This window comes from Apodemus sylvaticus, chromosome 2 (assembly GCF_947179515.1).
Source record: "Apodemus sylvaticus chromosome 2, mApoSyl1.1, whole genome shotgun sequence".
NCBI lineage: Eukaryota > Metazoa > Chordata > Mammalia > Rodentia > Muridae > Apodemus > Apodemus sylvaticus.
In genome coordinates this window covers 83,904,064-83,918,732 of record NC_067473.1, presented here as the reverse complement: position 1 = coordinate 83,918,732, position 14,669 = coordinate 83,904,064, and positions in this window count along the sequence as shown.

Below are 14,669 nucleotides of genomic sequence, written 5' to 3'. Positions count from 1 at the left end.
CCAGCACCATTTGTTGAAAAGGCTATCTTTTTTCCATTGGATGTTTTCAGCCCCTTTGTCGAGGATCAAGTGGCCATAGGTGTGTGGGTTCATTTCTGGATCTTCAATCCTGTTCCATTGATCCTCCTGCCTGTCACTGTACCAATACCATGCAGTTTTTAACACTATTGCTCGGTGGTATTGCTTGAAGTCAGGGATACTGATTCCCCCAGAATTTCTATTGTTGTTGAGAATAGTTTTAGCTATCCTGGTTTTTTTTGTTATTCCAGATGAATTTGAGAATTGCTCTTTTTAACTCTATGAAGACTTGAGTTGGGATTTTGGTGGGTATTGCGTTGAATCTGTATATTGCTTTTGGCAAAATGGCCATTTTAACTATATTAATCCTGCCGATCCATGAGCATGGGAGGTTTGTCCATTTTTTGAGGTCTTCTTCCATTTCCTTCTTCAGAGTCTTGAAGTTCTTGTCATACAGATCTTTCACATGTTTGGTAAGAGTCACCCCAAGGTACTTTATACTGTTTGTGGATATTGTAAACGGTGTCAATTCCCTAATTTCTTTCTCAGCCTGCTTATCCTTTGAGTATAGGAAGGCTACTGATTTGCTTGAGTTGATATTATAACCTGCCACTTTGCTGAAGTTGTTTATCAGCTGTGGGAGTTCACTAGTGGAGTTTTTTGGGTCACTTAGGTAGACTATAATATCATATGCAAATAATGATAGTTTGACTTCTTCCTTTCCCATTTATATCCCTTTGACGTCCGTATGTTGTCTAATTGTCCTAGCTAGCACCTCAAGTACAATTTTGAAAAAATAAGGAGAAAGGGGGCAGCCCTGTCTAGTCCCTGATTTTAGTAGGATTGATTCAAGTTTCTCTCCATTTAGTTTGATGCTGGCTACCGGTTTGCTGTATATTGCTTTTACTATGTTTAGGTATGGGCCTTGAATTCCTGTTCTTTCCAAGACTTTAAGCATGAAAGGATGCTGAATTTTGTCAAATGCTTTTCAGCATCCAATGAAATGACCATGTGGGTTTTTTTCTTTGAGTTTGTTTATGTAGTGGATTGCATTGATGATATATATTGAACATTGATTGATGCATATATTGAACCAACCCTGCATCCCTGGGATGAAGCCTACTTGATCATGGTGGATGATAGTTTTTATGTGTTTTTGGATTCAGTTGGCAAGAATTTTATTGAGTATTTTTTGCACTGATGTTCATAAGGGAAATTGGTCTGAAGTTCTCTTTCTTTGTTGAATCTTTGTGTGGTTTTGGTATCAGCATAATTGTGGCTTCGTAGAAGGAATTGGGTAGTGTTCCTTCTGTTTCTATTTTGTGGAATAGTTTGAAGAGTATTGGTATTAGGTCTTCTTTGAAGGTCTGATAGAATTCTGCACTGAAGCCATCTGGTCCTGTGCTTTTTTTGTTTGGAAGGCTTTCTATGACCACTTCTATTTCTTTAGGGGTTATGGGACTGTTTAGATGATATATGTGGTCCTGATTTAATTTTGGTATTTGGTATCTGTCTAGGAAATTGACCATTTCTTCCAGATTCTCCAGTTGTGTTGAGTATAGGCTTTTGTAGTAGGATCTGATGATTTTTTGAATTTCCTCAGTTTCTGTTGTTATATCTCCCTTTTCATTTCTAATTTTGTTAATTTGGAAACTTTCTCTGTGCCCTTTGGTTAGTCTGGCTAAGGGTTTATCTATTTTGTTGACTTTCTCAAAGAACCAGCTCCTGGATTCGTTGATTCTTTGTATGGTTCTCTTTGTTTCCACTTGACTGATTTCAGCCCTGAGTTTGATGACTTCCTGTCTTCTACTCCTCCTGGGGGAATTGGCTTCTTTTTGTTCCAGGGCTTTCAGGTGTGTCATTAAGCTGCTAGTGTATACACTCTCCATTTTCTTTTTGGAAGCACTCAAGGGCTATGAGTTTTCCTCTTAGCACTGCTTTCATTGTGTCCCAAAGATTTGAGTATGTTGTGCCTTCATTTTCATTAAATTCTAAAAAGTCTCTGATTTCTTTCTTTATTTCTTCTTGTCCAAGATGTCATTGAGTAGAGTATTGTTGAGCCTCCATGTGTATGTGGGCTTTCTGTTGTTTTTGTTTCTATTGAAGACCACTGTTACTCCATAGTGATCTGATAGGAGGCATGGGATTAGTTCAATCTTTTTATATTTTTTGAGGTCTGTCTTGTGACCAATTATATGGTCGATTTTGGAGAAGGTACCATGAGGTGCTGAGAAAAAGGTATATTCTTTTGTTTTAGTGTGAAATGTGCTATAAATATCAGTCAAGTCCAATTGGTCCAAAGCTTCAATTAGTTTTATTGTGTCCCTGTTTAGTTTCTGTTTTCCTGATCGGTCCATTGAGGAAAGTAGAGTGTTGAAGTCCCCCACAATTATTGTGTTAGGTGCAATGTGTGCTTTGAGCTTTAGTAAAGTTTCTTTTACGAATGAGGGTACCCTTGCATTTGACGCATAGATGTTCAGAATTGAAAGTTGTTCTTGGTGGATTTTTCCTTTGACCAGCAAGATGTGTCCTTCTGTATCTGTTTTGATGACTTTAGGTTGAAAGTCAGTTTTATCTGATATTAGAATGGCTACTCTGGCTTGTTTCCTGAGACCATTGGCTTGTAAAATTATCTTCCAGCTTTTTACTCTAAGGTAGTTTTTGTCTTTGACATTGAGGTGTGGTTCCTGTATGCAGCAAAATATAGGGTCCTGTTTCCTTATTCAGTCTTTTTATTGGGGAGTTGAGTCCATTGACGTTAAGAGATATTAAGGAATAGTGATTATTACATCCTGTCATTTTCGATGTTATTTTTATATTTGAGTGGTTATCTTCTTTTGGGTTTGATGAAAGAAGGTAACTGCCTTGCTTTTTCCAGGGTGTCATTTCTCTCCTTGTATTGGAGTTTTCCTCCTATTATTCTTTGTAGAGCTGGGTTTGTAGAAAGATATTGTGTAAATATGGTTTTGTCATGGTATATCTTGGTTTCTCCATCTATGGTGATTGAGAGTTTTGCTGGGTATAGTAGTCTTGGCTGACATTTGTGTTCTCTTAGAATCTGCATGAGATCTGCCCAGGATCTTCTAGCTTTCATGGTCTCTGATGTGAAGTCTGGTGTGATTCTGATAGGTCTTCCTTTATATGTTACTTGGCCTTTTTCTGTTGCTGCCTTTAATATTCTTTCTTTGTTTAGTACATTTGGGGTTTTGTTTATTATGTGATGGTAGGTATTTCTGCTCAGGTCCAGTCTATTTGGAGTTCTGTAGGCTTCTTGTATATTCATGGGCATCTCTTTCTTTAAGTTGGGAAAGTTTTCTTTCATAATTTTGTTGAAGATATTTGCTGGCCCTTTCAGCTATAAATCTTCACCCTCATCTATACCTATAATCCTTAGGATTGGTCTTCTTATTGTGTCCTGGATTTTGTGGATGTTCTAGGATCCAAGTTTTTTGAATTTTGCATTTTCTTTGACTGTTGTGTCAATGGTTTCTATGGTATCTTCAACATCTGAAATTCTTTCTTCCATCTCTTGTATTCTGTTGTTGATATTTGCATCTATAGCCCCTGATTTCTTCTCAAGGTTTTCTATCTCCAAAGTTGTCTCCCTTTGTGATTTCTTAATTATTTCTACTTCTGATTTTAGATCCTGGATGTTTTTACTTAGCTCCTTAACTTGCTTGTTTGTGTTTTCCTGTAATTCTTTAAGAGATTTTTGTGTTTCCTCTTTCATGACTTCTGCTGTTTGACTCACTTTCTCCTGCATTTCTTTAAGTTTGTGTGTGTGTGTGTGTGTGTGTGTGTGTGTGTTTCTTCTTTATTGGCTTCTATCTCTTGAGCTTTATTCTCCTGAATTTCTTTAAGTGATTTTTGTGTTTCCATTATACAGGTTTCTAGCTTATTCATGTTCCCCTGTATTTCTTTAAGAGATTCATTTATGTCCTTTTTGTGTTCTTCTAGCAGCATCATGAACAGTGATTTTAAATCTAAATCTTGTTTTTCTGGTGTGTTTGTGTAAGCAGGACTTGCTGATGTTGGAGAGTTTGGTTCAGACACTGCCATATTGCCTAGATTTCTGTTAGTAGTATTCCTGCATTTGCCCTTTGCCATCTTGTTATCTCTTTCGTTAGTTGGTCTTGTCTCTGGCTGGTGTTTGTGCCTCCTGTGAGGCTGTAGGGCTATTTCTGCAACACTGGATGGCTGGGTTTCCCCTGTTACAAATTGCTGATGTGCTGTCCTCCTCCTGGGTGCCCTTGGAGCCCTAGTGTGCCTTGACCCAGATTGTGTGAACCAGGCATTGCCCGTTTGCTCCTTCAGGGAGTGCTGATGGTGTATGCTGCGGGACCATTTCTGAGTGCTGGTCACTCTGCTGGGCAGCCGATCTCCCAACAGGCTTGGTGCACACAAGACTAGCCTAGCTGCTGAGGCCCTCAGTCTAGGCAAAAGCCTGGCAGGCTAAGGCCCAAGCAAAGTTCCCCTCGGGCTATGACTATTAATTGGTTCTGTCAGGTGGCTAGGAAGGCGGAGTGTGCGAGCACTCTCTGTAAGTGCTGGGAGAGTCTATTAGGCTAACAACCTCCTGGCCGGGTTGGCACACAGATGGTCCACCAAGCAGCCCAGGGCCTGGGGGCAATCCAAGACCTGTCAGGCTTAGACCCCTGCTATGTTAGCCTCGGGCTATGACTCTTAGCTGACTTTGCCTGCTAGAACTCTCTGGCGTCCAGTAGTCAAAATGTCACGCCGGGCCTGGCAAACAACCTACTGGCCGGGTTGGCATAGCGATGTCCCCCCCCCACACACCAACAGCCCAGGGCCTGGGTGCAGACCGACGCCCATTGGGCTTAGACCCCCGCAATGTTGGCCTCGGGTTATATTTGCGTACCTCAGTCTGTCTGATTTCTCTGGTGCCCCGATGGACTGCATTCTTAAGGTATAAGAACAACAGCAACAATGATAATATGAAAAAAATACTTTTTCTTTAAAAGTTGTTTATCAGGTATATGGTCAGAGAAATAAGAAAGGTAACTAATGCAATATGAATGATCAAAACTAACAAGTAGGCAGGCATGGTAGCACGCATTCTATAATACCAAAGCTTAGGAGGGCTGGGCAGGGGATTGAAGGTTTGGACCTATTTGTTCTTAATAGCAAGTTCTGAGAAAACCAGGCTGCATGGCAAGACTTTTTCTAATACAATAATAACAACAAAAATCAGTCTTTTTCTATATTAGTATATAGAATATATATGTTATATTTACTATGACTAATATAGTTATATAATAACTATAATAGTTATATAACATACAATACATAATACATAATTAACACATATCATATAACATATACAACAGATACACATAGTATATAATATAATATATATTATATATAATTTATAACATGTGAAGTATGAAATAATACAAGTAATAATATATAATTGATTATATGATATAGACTATAGAGTAGAATATAAAATACAGTGATACTAGTAAGAGTTACTATAACTAATATAATTAAATTCATTACATATGTATGTTATATTAAACAAAGAAACTACAATGAAAATAACCTGAATGTGTCTTTGTCTCTTTGAAATGCAAGAGAAGTAGATATGAATATACAGAGATTGAAAACTCATTTGGGAAACATAAACAGGTGTGTCATAGATATTACTAGATCCCCTGTTCTGTATAGTTACTATAGTTCCCAGCATGCTAAGCCAGTGAGAGAGTGGTGTGAGAAGAGGAAATTCAGTCAATCAAAGAAATAGACAAAAACAAAAGCAAGATTGGAATAAAGGGCATGTGGGGAGAAACCATGGAGAGAAACATTTACCACCAAGAAAATAGGCTCGGAGGAAAAGAAGAATTTTATTTATTTATTTATTTATTTATTTATTTATTTATTTATTCATTTATTTATTTATTTATTGAGTTAGAGCCTTTCCCTGACTTGGAACTTGCTTTGGTAGGTTAGGGCTGGCTGACTAACAGGCTCCGAGGATCTGCCTGAGATTGTTAATGTGAACCAACAAACAAGGCTTTTGCGTGTGTTTTCTGGCATAAACCTCAGGCCTCCACATTTGTAAAGAAAGCGCTTTACCAACTGCTCATTCACAGTCAAAAGGAGGGCCAAGTAACATGACCAGTGATATGAGGTGGGGATGAGACAGTTAGGGAGATATGACTGAGTAACCTGACTTTATACTTTAAAGCACTGTGTGTGTTACTCTTATGCAGACGTGCTATCCCTTAAGAAGATAAGTTCACATTGTCCTTTAAGACAGTAACAAGAAATTCAGCAACTTATCATGGATCATTCTCACTAAAGTGTTTTAAACAAAAGAAGGTATATATACATATTATATATCTCACATATATATCATATACATATATATGGTATATATAGCACACACACATATATAGCACACATACACACATACATATGAGTCTGCCTCCCAACTCTATGTATGTATGTGTGTGCTTGTTCATGTATATGTATGTGGGTGTGTGCTACAAAGGATGTGGAGGTATATCAGCAAACAACCTTGTGTTGGTTCCCTGCTTGCCTCTAGCTTGAGAGAGTCTCAAAATTTGGAGAATTTGCCTGACTCTATATCTCAACTCATAACATTACTAAGACTGCAGACACCAAGTGTTGCATCTGGCTTAACTTGGTCAATAGAGATCTGAGCTCATCTCCTTTGGATTATCAGGCAAGCTCTATGTTCTCTGAGCTATCTTTCCAACCCTCAACTCTCTCTCTCTCTCTCTCTCTCTCTCTCTCTCTCTCTCTCTCTGTATGTATGTATGATATACATACTGTACATATACACAAATCCACAGTGCACTACTAGAGATCAGAGGGCAGCCTGAAGGGGTAGGTTCTCTTTTCCTACCACCGAGTCCCAGTGATCAAACCCATCAATTCTCACCACCAGTATGGTAGTTCCCAACTATCTGAAACTCCAGAAATCTGTCATCCTCTTCTGATCTCCATGGGTGCCTGGTTCACATATGGTATACATACATACATAAAAGTGAAACATCATTATATGTAAATTGGAATAATAATGAAAATAAGATTATAAAGAAAAGGTCTGCTTGTGCTGCTGTAAGATAATATGTAGGAACACATATGACCATCTGTGACACCAGTTCTAGATGGTCCAGTGCACTACAAATATCAGGCTCCCCATGATACACAGGCATACATGCAGAAGGATTCAGGAGATAAGAGAATACTCAAACACATAAAATTTAAAGTATATACATATTCACACACACACATATACACATACATGCACACACAAGAAGACAGGCAGAGAGAGAGGGCTTTGGGGGTATGAGTTGAACTAGAAACTGTTCTGAGCAGGCAGAGGATAGAACATGAAGAAGTCTCTTTTATATAATACTAGAATTTCAATTTTACTTAGAAGATGCAATTAAAGTAGACATAAGTTCATGTTGTGGGCAATGAATAAGTGATCCCTAGATACAGAGGGATCACTTTTGGAAAGCCATTGTCCCATAGTAAGGAGGGAGCAGAGGGGACAAATCAGTCACAAGTAGGGAAGCTATCTCCTGGGTTTCCCTTGAGGTTCTGAATGGGAGGCACAGCCATTTTTGTATATAGACATTTGGTGCAAGTTAGGTTCAAGTCCCATTTCAGAAACTGGAGTTGAAGTGCCCGCAGGCTGTCAGAGGCATTTCCAGCATGCAGGGACTTTTTTGCTTGGGGGCTCAGAAGGGGATCTCAGTTGTGTGTGAGCCTGAGAGATCTGAATTTGAGTCTTGGGTCAAGCATCAAAGAAACATTAAGAAAACTTATTGAAGATCTTGGGGCTCTAACAGTCAAAAGGCTGAAAACTGACAAGTGGCTGCTCCCAGTTTAGTAAGAAAACAGGAAAAGCATAAATACTACTTCCTTCCTCCCTTTCTCCCTCCCTCCCTCCCCCTCTCTCTCCCTCCCCACCACCATGAGTGTTGTAATTTTGGAGCATGCAAATGAGTGTCACCTCCTTGCATGCACACATACAGAGCCCAGACCAGGAAACCTGGGAGCTTACTTTATTGTTCTCTGTCTTCTTAACAGGACCACTCACTAACCTGGAAGCTCACTATCTTGGGTAGGCTGGTTGGCAGGGAGCTCTGGGGCTCTGTCAGACTCTGCCACTTAGTGTTAGGATTATGGACGAACAGTGGAACAGTGGTCATTCCTGACTTTTTACATGGATGATGAGAATTTGAACTTAGGTCCTGGTGCTTGCACAGTAAACTCTCTTACCCAATGAGCCTTCTCCATGGTCCTATACTGTTATCAATGAGATAAATGATGTGAGTGTGGGCTGATGAAGAGAGGAGAGTTCAAACAGAAAAGAACCACTGCATTTAGCCAGTAGGAAGACCTTTGCAGATATATGTTTCTTTGGTTCGGTGGGGTTATGTGAAAGGACCAATTGAGTAGGAGAATATTCAATTTAGGTACAAAAAAATAGAGCTTGCAGTTTTTGTTGTCTGCAGGTTTTTATCTACTCAGAAATCACCAATGAGCCAGTGTGGGACCTGAGAAAATGATGAATGGTACCAGTTCTTTACCCACTTTCCTGTCTCTGGGAAATGTCTGCTTTCTTCTGCTTTTGTCTGCATACTTCATTATATATACACTTTCTAGCAGTGACCAGGGCTGCTATGATATGATTTTTCTATCCGTGTTTTTACCTTTACAGAGCTAGACCTCCTTAACATCTGAAGACTAGCCAAGGATCGACTCTATTCAGGAATATGAAGACCCAAACAGGTCAACTGGTACAGACAGTGCCACCCAAGCCAAACATTTAAGTAAGAGCTATGAACAGATGCAGTTCCTGAGAATCATAGTTTAAGACAGAAACTAATATGGGATCTTGAGATAAACCCTTACTCTTATTGTTACCTGCAGAGGAGAATTGAAACTTAATGGATACTGGGTTGTGCTTCCTAGAATTTACCTTCAGGACTGAATGATCTCCTCCTTCGGCTGCTAGGAGCTTTTGTTTGCCTTTTTCTCCAGGTATTTCTCTGGCCAGAGAAAGCTTTTCCACTCACACCCATTTTTTTTTTCTGATTACAATCTCAAGAACAGTCTATATCCAGTGACTGGTCAGTTGAAGGATAATAAAGACCTGTTTCCCTGTGGGCAAAGATGTAGGGGACATTCTCATTTTAGAGCCCCTTGTGTAGTAAACTTATTCTATTGTAATTCTATTGTACCCAATTTATTGTCTCCTCAGTCTCCCTGTGACTTTATCCCAAGAACATTCTCTAATAAACTTTCTGAGCAAATCTGTCTCAGTCAGCTTGCTGGTGAATGCAACTTGTGAAGATACATTAAATTGTTAGAAATAACACTGTAAGATAATAATATCATAAGATGTACACTATATCTCATATATTACATATACATTGTAAGTACAATGTACATTATAATTATATTGTAAGAATAATATTAAAAGATAATATAAGTAAAGGTGCCCAAGGCAATTCCTGGAACACCTATGATGGTTTGCTTCCTTGACCAGAGGGGATTTTTCTCATCGCTCTTACTGAGACCACATCACATCCATGTTCTCCCAGCCTCTGCATGCTGTGTTGTATAGCATTCTTCTAGGTTTTAATGTGTGCGCATGTGTGTGTGTGTGTGTGTGTGTGTGTGTGTGAGTATATCTCAGTATCTCATATCTGTGTATATATGTATGTATGTATGGTGTGTGTATATGTGTTCGCTGTATGTGTGGTGTATGTGTATGTGTATTGCTGCATTTGCTCCAAGAGCACTTGCATTATAGAAAGGGCAAACTTAACACTTGTGAAATCTTGTGCAGCTTCAGAGGGAATAACCATGGAGGGTCAATACTTTGTACTTGACTGTCTTGAAGTTCTTAAGTTTTTACATTAAAGTTCTGAATGTACACTTGGGGATCTGCAAAATATGCAGCCAGTATTGTCTCTGGTTTTCAGCCTCTTAATATATGGTATGATGACTTGGTCCTTGAAGGAGCCTTGAAGGAGCCTTACACTTGATGTGTGACCACGATCTTAGTGAATTTACTGGTTAGATCTTTCTTGGCACAGCAATCCAGGTGAACACTGCTGCTTCCCCTATGACTAGCTTTTCTCACTTCTCTCTTCTCATAAGACCCATTAGGGAGGTAACTGCCATTTCCCCAGACCCTACTAGACTTACCATACATGTACAGTTAACTTGACATATTTGTCATTCATCAGTCAACTTACTGGACACCCCTCTGGTCATCTCTGGGGTATTTAAAGAGTTTAACTCACTGATATTTGTTCCTTTGTTATTTATGTTCACAGAGGTTTTTAATATATTTCTCTATTCTAATTTGTGTGACACACTCAAGTTACTATTTATAACGTGTTCATGCAGTCATTATGTTAGTTTCTGTATCCCCTCTTTGTACTGTACTTTTACAACATCACAGGGCTTTTAGCAGAAGGTACATCATTTGGTACTGATAGGAAATCACTTGTGTTTTTGCTGATAAAGAGGACATGGTGGAACAGAAGGAACTTAGCCTTTAAGCCAAAGGGATCTGGTTTGCATTTTAGGTCTTGCTGTTAGTGGCTGCTGCAATGTTCTCTCTCCTCATCTGTAAAAATGAAAATTAGAAAGGCTATCTCCAAGTTCACTTATCTCCCAGTCTACTGCACAGCTGTCACAGGACCAGAGGTCTGAGTAGGCTGCTAGGGGAATGAAGCCATCAGTACTCTTATGCAGCTCCAAAACCCATGAGCCTCAGTGACTGGCAGGCAAGGTAGGCTGATGCATGAAATAGTGGCACAACTTGTTATATATACAAATGTTATAGCCAGTTGTGTTTTGACTGGATTTGATGGCTCATTCCATAGGAGAAAGTGAATGTTTGTTACTGTAAATCTGGACAAGAAATCATGGCTGTGGAGCTCATGGGCCAGGAGTGAGCTTACTACTACTTGACTATAGAGACAGTATCCAACTGTTTTCTAACTTGCACTCCTATATTCATTGATGTTGTCAGAGCTCATCAGATAAACTTCTCTGTGCAGTGGACAGGGGCTTAAAGAAAGCCCCAACTGTCCAAAATGGAAAGACAAAGTGTCTGTAATGTGTCCAACCATGAATGGAACATCAATATCCCATCCCCTCCCAAGGCTCAAAGACTGAAGGAGCTGGAGGAAAGGGAGGACCAGAGCAGAACTGTTTTCCAGATGTGACAGATGTCTACACCCAGGAACTCACAGCAGCTTTGTGGCTACCTGTACAAAACCAGTACAGGCAACATTCCATCATGGGGGTTGGGATCTGAATCTCTCATGAATTTGATGGCTTCTAGGGGAGCCTCTATGGGCATCAGGTCCAAATGAGATGCACAGACATGCATGTAAGCATAATCATCATACACTTAAAATAATATTTTTTAAAGAGGAAGAAAAGTTTCTGTGTGTGCTATTGTGAGAGAACACATGTAGAGAGCATGACACATGGAAACATCATGCCTGTAACACTGTTCCTCTCAATTTTGGTTGTATAGAGCTGGGAGTTCTGAATTCATTTATATTTCCAAATACATAACTAGAAATTGTATATGTAAACATTAAAATATGATATTTGGGTCTGGGATTTAAATACTTATTCCAGTTGTATTGATACTTACCATAAATCTTAGTACTTGGGACATGAGCAGGACGGTCAGAAGAATTCGAAGCCAGCCTCAGCTACACAAGTTTGAGGCCGCCTTGTGCTACACAGTAGAGCAGAAGAAAGTAAAATGAAACAAACAAATAAAAATCAATGTTTTCCCTAGAATAAATTAAAGTAGAATTCAATGTAGTAGTTTACTCATTTAAGGGCTAATGTAGCTCAGTGCTTGGCTGGATTATATAAAGCCATGGATTCTATTCCAAGTTCACATAAAAACTGGGTGTGGTGAGTCTCAGCACTCAAGAAGAAGACAGAAAGATCAGAAATGAAAAAAAAAAAATCATTGTCAGCTACATACCAAGTTCAAGGCTTGGACTATGAATCCCAGACTCCAAAAAATTACAAACAACAGAAAGAAGAGTTCCTCTTTGATAAATACTAATTACCATGCTGCTAAGCATATACAAAAGACCACTGACAAGCTCTCCACATCAGCTCCATGGAATCTATGCGTCCTGGAAAGGTTCTTGTGTCTACAGAGTGTTCATGCCTACATCCCATTCAGTCAAAACACAAGGCTCTTAAAAAGTTCTGTGGTAAACACATGATGCTGACTCCAGTGTAATGCACAAACATCTGTTTCTAATTTTTATATTATAAAAATGCTGCAATGGAATATCTCACAGGTTTGTTTTTTTAAAGATACAGGCAAATTAGTAGTATGAAAACTATCCTGATGTTTTCTCTGAGCAACCACTAAACATTCTGAAAGATGGAACTAAAAGGGAAGATAAATAAGAGATGGTGGAACAGGCCAGAGAGCATTCTTGCTGAGTGAGGTGAAGGGGAATCACTCTTTTAAGGCTGTTTTGGCAACTTAGTAAAACTGTCTCAAAATAAGTGAAAAAGGCTTGAAGACTTGGTTTAGTTGAGGACCCCTGCCTAGCCTTTCTGAGGCTCTAGCTTAAATCCTCATTACAAACATTGTAAGTATTTTTTTCTTTCTTTTTTTTTTGTTTAAAATTTTTTTTATTCGATATATTTTTTATTTACATTTCAAATGATTTCCCCTTTTCTAGCCCCCCCCACTCCCCGAAAGTCCCTTAAGCCCCCTTCTCTCCCCCTGTCCTCCCACCCACCCCTTCCCACTTCCCCGTTCTGGTTTTGCTGAATACTGCTTCACTGAGTCTTTCCAGAACAAGGGGTCACTCTTCCTTTCTTCTTGTACCTCATTTGATGTGTAGATTATGTTTTGGGTATTCCAGTTTTCTAGGTTAATATCCACTTATTAGTGAGTGCATACCTTTTGAGTCTGATTCACCTTTTGAGTCTGGGTTACCTCACTTAGTATGATGTTCTCTAGCTCCATCCATTTGCCTAAGAATTTCATGAATTCATTGTTTCTAATGGCATCTGAAGAACTTCGGGTGGCGGAGAAGCATCTTAAAAAATGCTCAACTTCATTAGTCATTAGGGAAATGCAAATGAAAACAACCCTGAGATTTCACCTTACACCAGTCAGAATGGCTAAGATTAAAAATTCAGGAGACGAATTTGATAATTGCTCTTTCTAACTCTGTGAAGAATTTAGTTGGGATTTTGATGGGTATTGCATTGAATCTGTATAGTGCTTTAGGCAAAATGGCCATTTTAACTATATTGATTCTACCGATCCATGAGCATGGGAGGTTTTCCCATTTTTTGAGGTCTTCTTCCATTTCCTTCTTCAGAGTCTTGAAGTTCTTGTCATACAGATCTTTCACATGTTTGGTAAGAGCAATTATCAAATTCATCTGGAACAACAAAAAACCCAGGATAGCTAAAACTATTCTCAGCAACAAAAGAAAATCTGGGGGAATCAGTATCCCTGACCTCAAGCAATACTACAGAGCAATAGTGTTAAAAACTGCATGGTATTGGTACAGTGACAGACAGGAGGATCAATGGAACAGGATTGAAGATCCAGAAATGAACCCACACACCTATGGCCACTTGATCCTCGACAAAGAGGCTGAAAACATCCAATGGAAAAAAGATAGCCTTTTCAACAAATGGTGCTGGTTCAACTGGAGGTCAGCATGCAGAAGAATGCGAATTGATCCATCCTTGTCTCCTTGTACTAAGCTCAAATCCAAATGGATCAAGGACCTCCACATAAAGCCAGACACTCTGAAGCTAATAGAAAAGAAACTGGGGAAGACCCTTGAGGACATCGGTACAGGGAGAAAGTTTCTGAACAGAACACCAATAGCATATGCTCTAAGAGCAAGAATTGACAAATGGGACCTCATAAGGTTACAGAGTTTCTGTAAGGCAAAGGACACCATCAAGAGGACAGATCGGCAACCAACAAATTGGGAAAAGATCTTCACCAATCCTACATCAGATAGAGGGCTAATATCCAATATATATAAAGAACTCAAGAAGATAGACTCCAGAAAACCAAACAACCCTATTAAAAAATGGGGTACAGAGTTAAACAAAGAATTCTCACCTGAAGAACTTCGGATGGCGGAGAAGCATCTTAAAAAATGCTCAACTTCATTAGTCATTAGGGAAATGCAAATCAAAACAACACTAAGATTTCATCTTACACCAGTCAGAATGGCTAAGATTAAAAATTCAGGAGACAGCAGGTGTTGGAGAGGGTGTGGAGAAAGAGGAACACTCCTCCACTGCTGGTGGGGTTGCAAATTGGTACAACCACTCTGGAAATCAGTCTGGCGGTTCCTCCGAAAACTGGGCACCTCACTTCCAGAAGATCCTGCTATACCACTCCTGGGCATATACCCAGAAGACTCCCCACCATGTAATAAGGATACACGTTCTACTATGTTCATAGCAGCCCTATTTATAATTGCCAGATGTTGGAAAGAACCCAGGTATCCCTCAACAGAAGAGTGGATGCAAAAAATGTGGTATATCTACACAATGGAGTACTATTCAGCCATTAGAAACAACGAATTCATGAAATT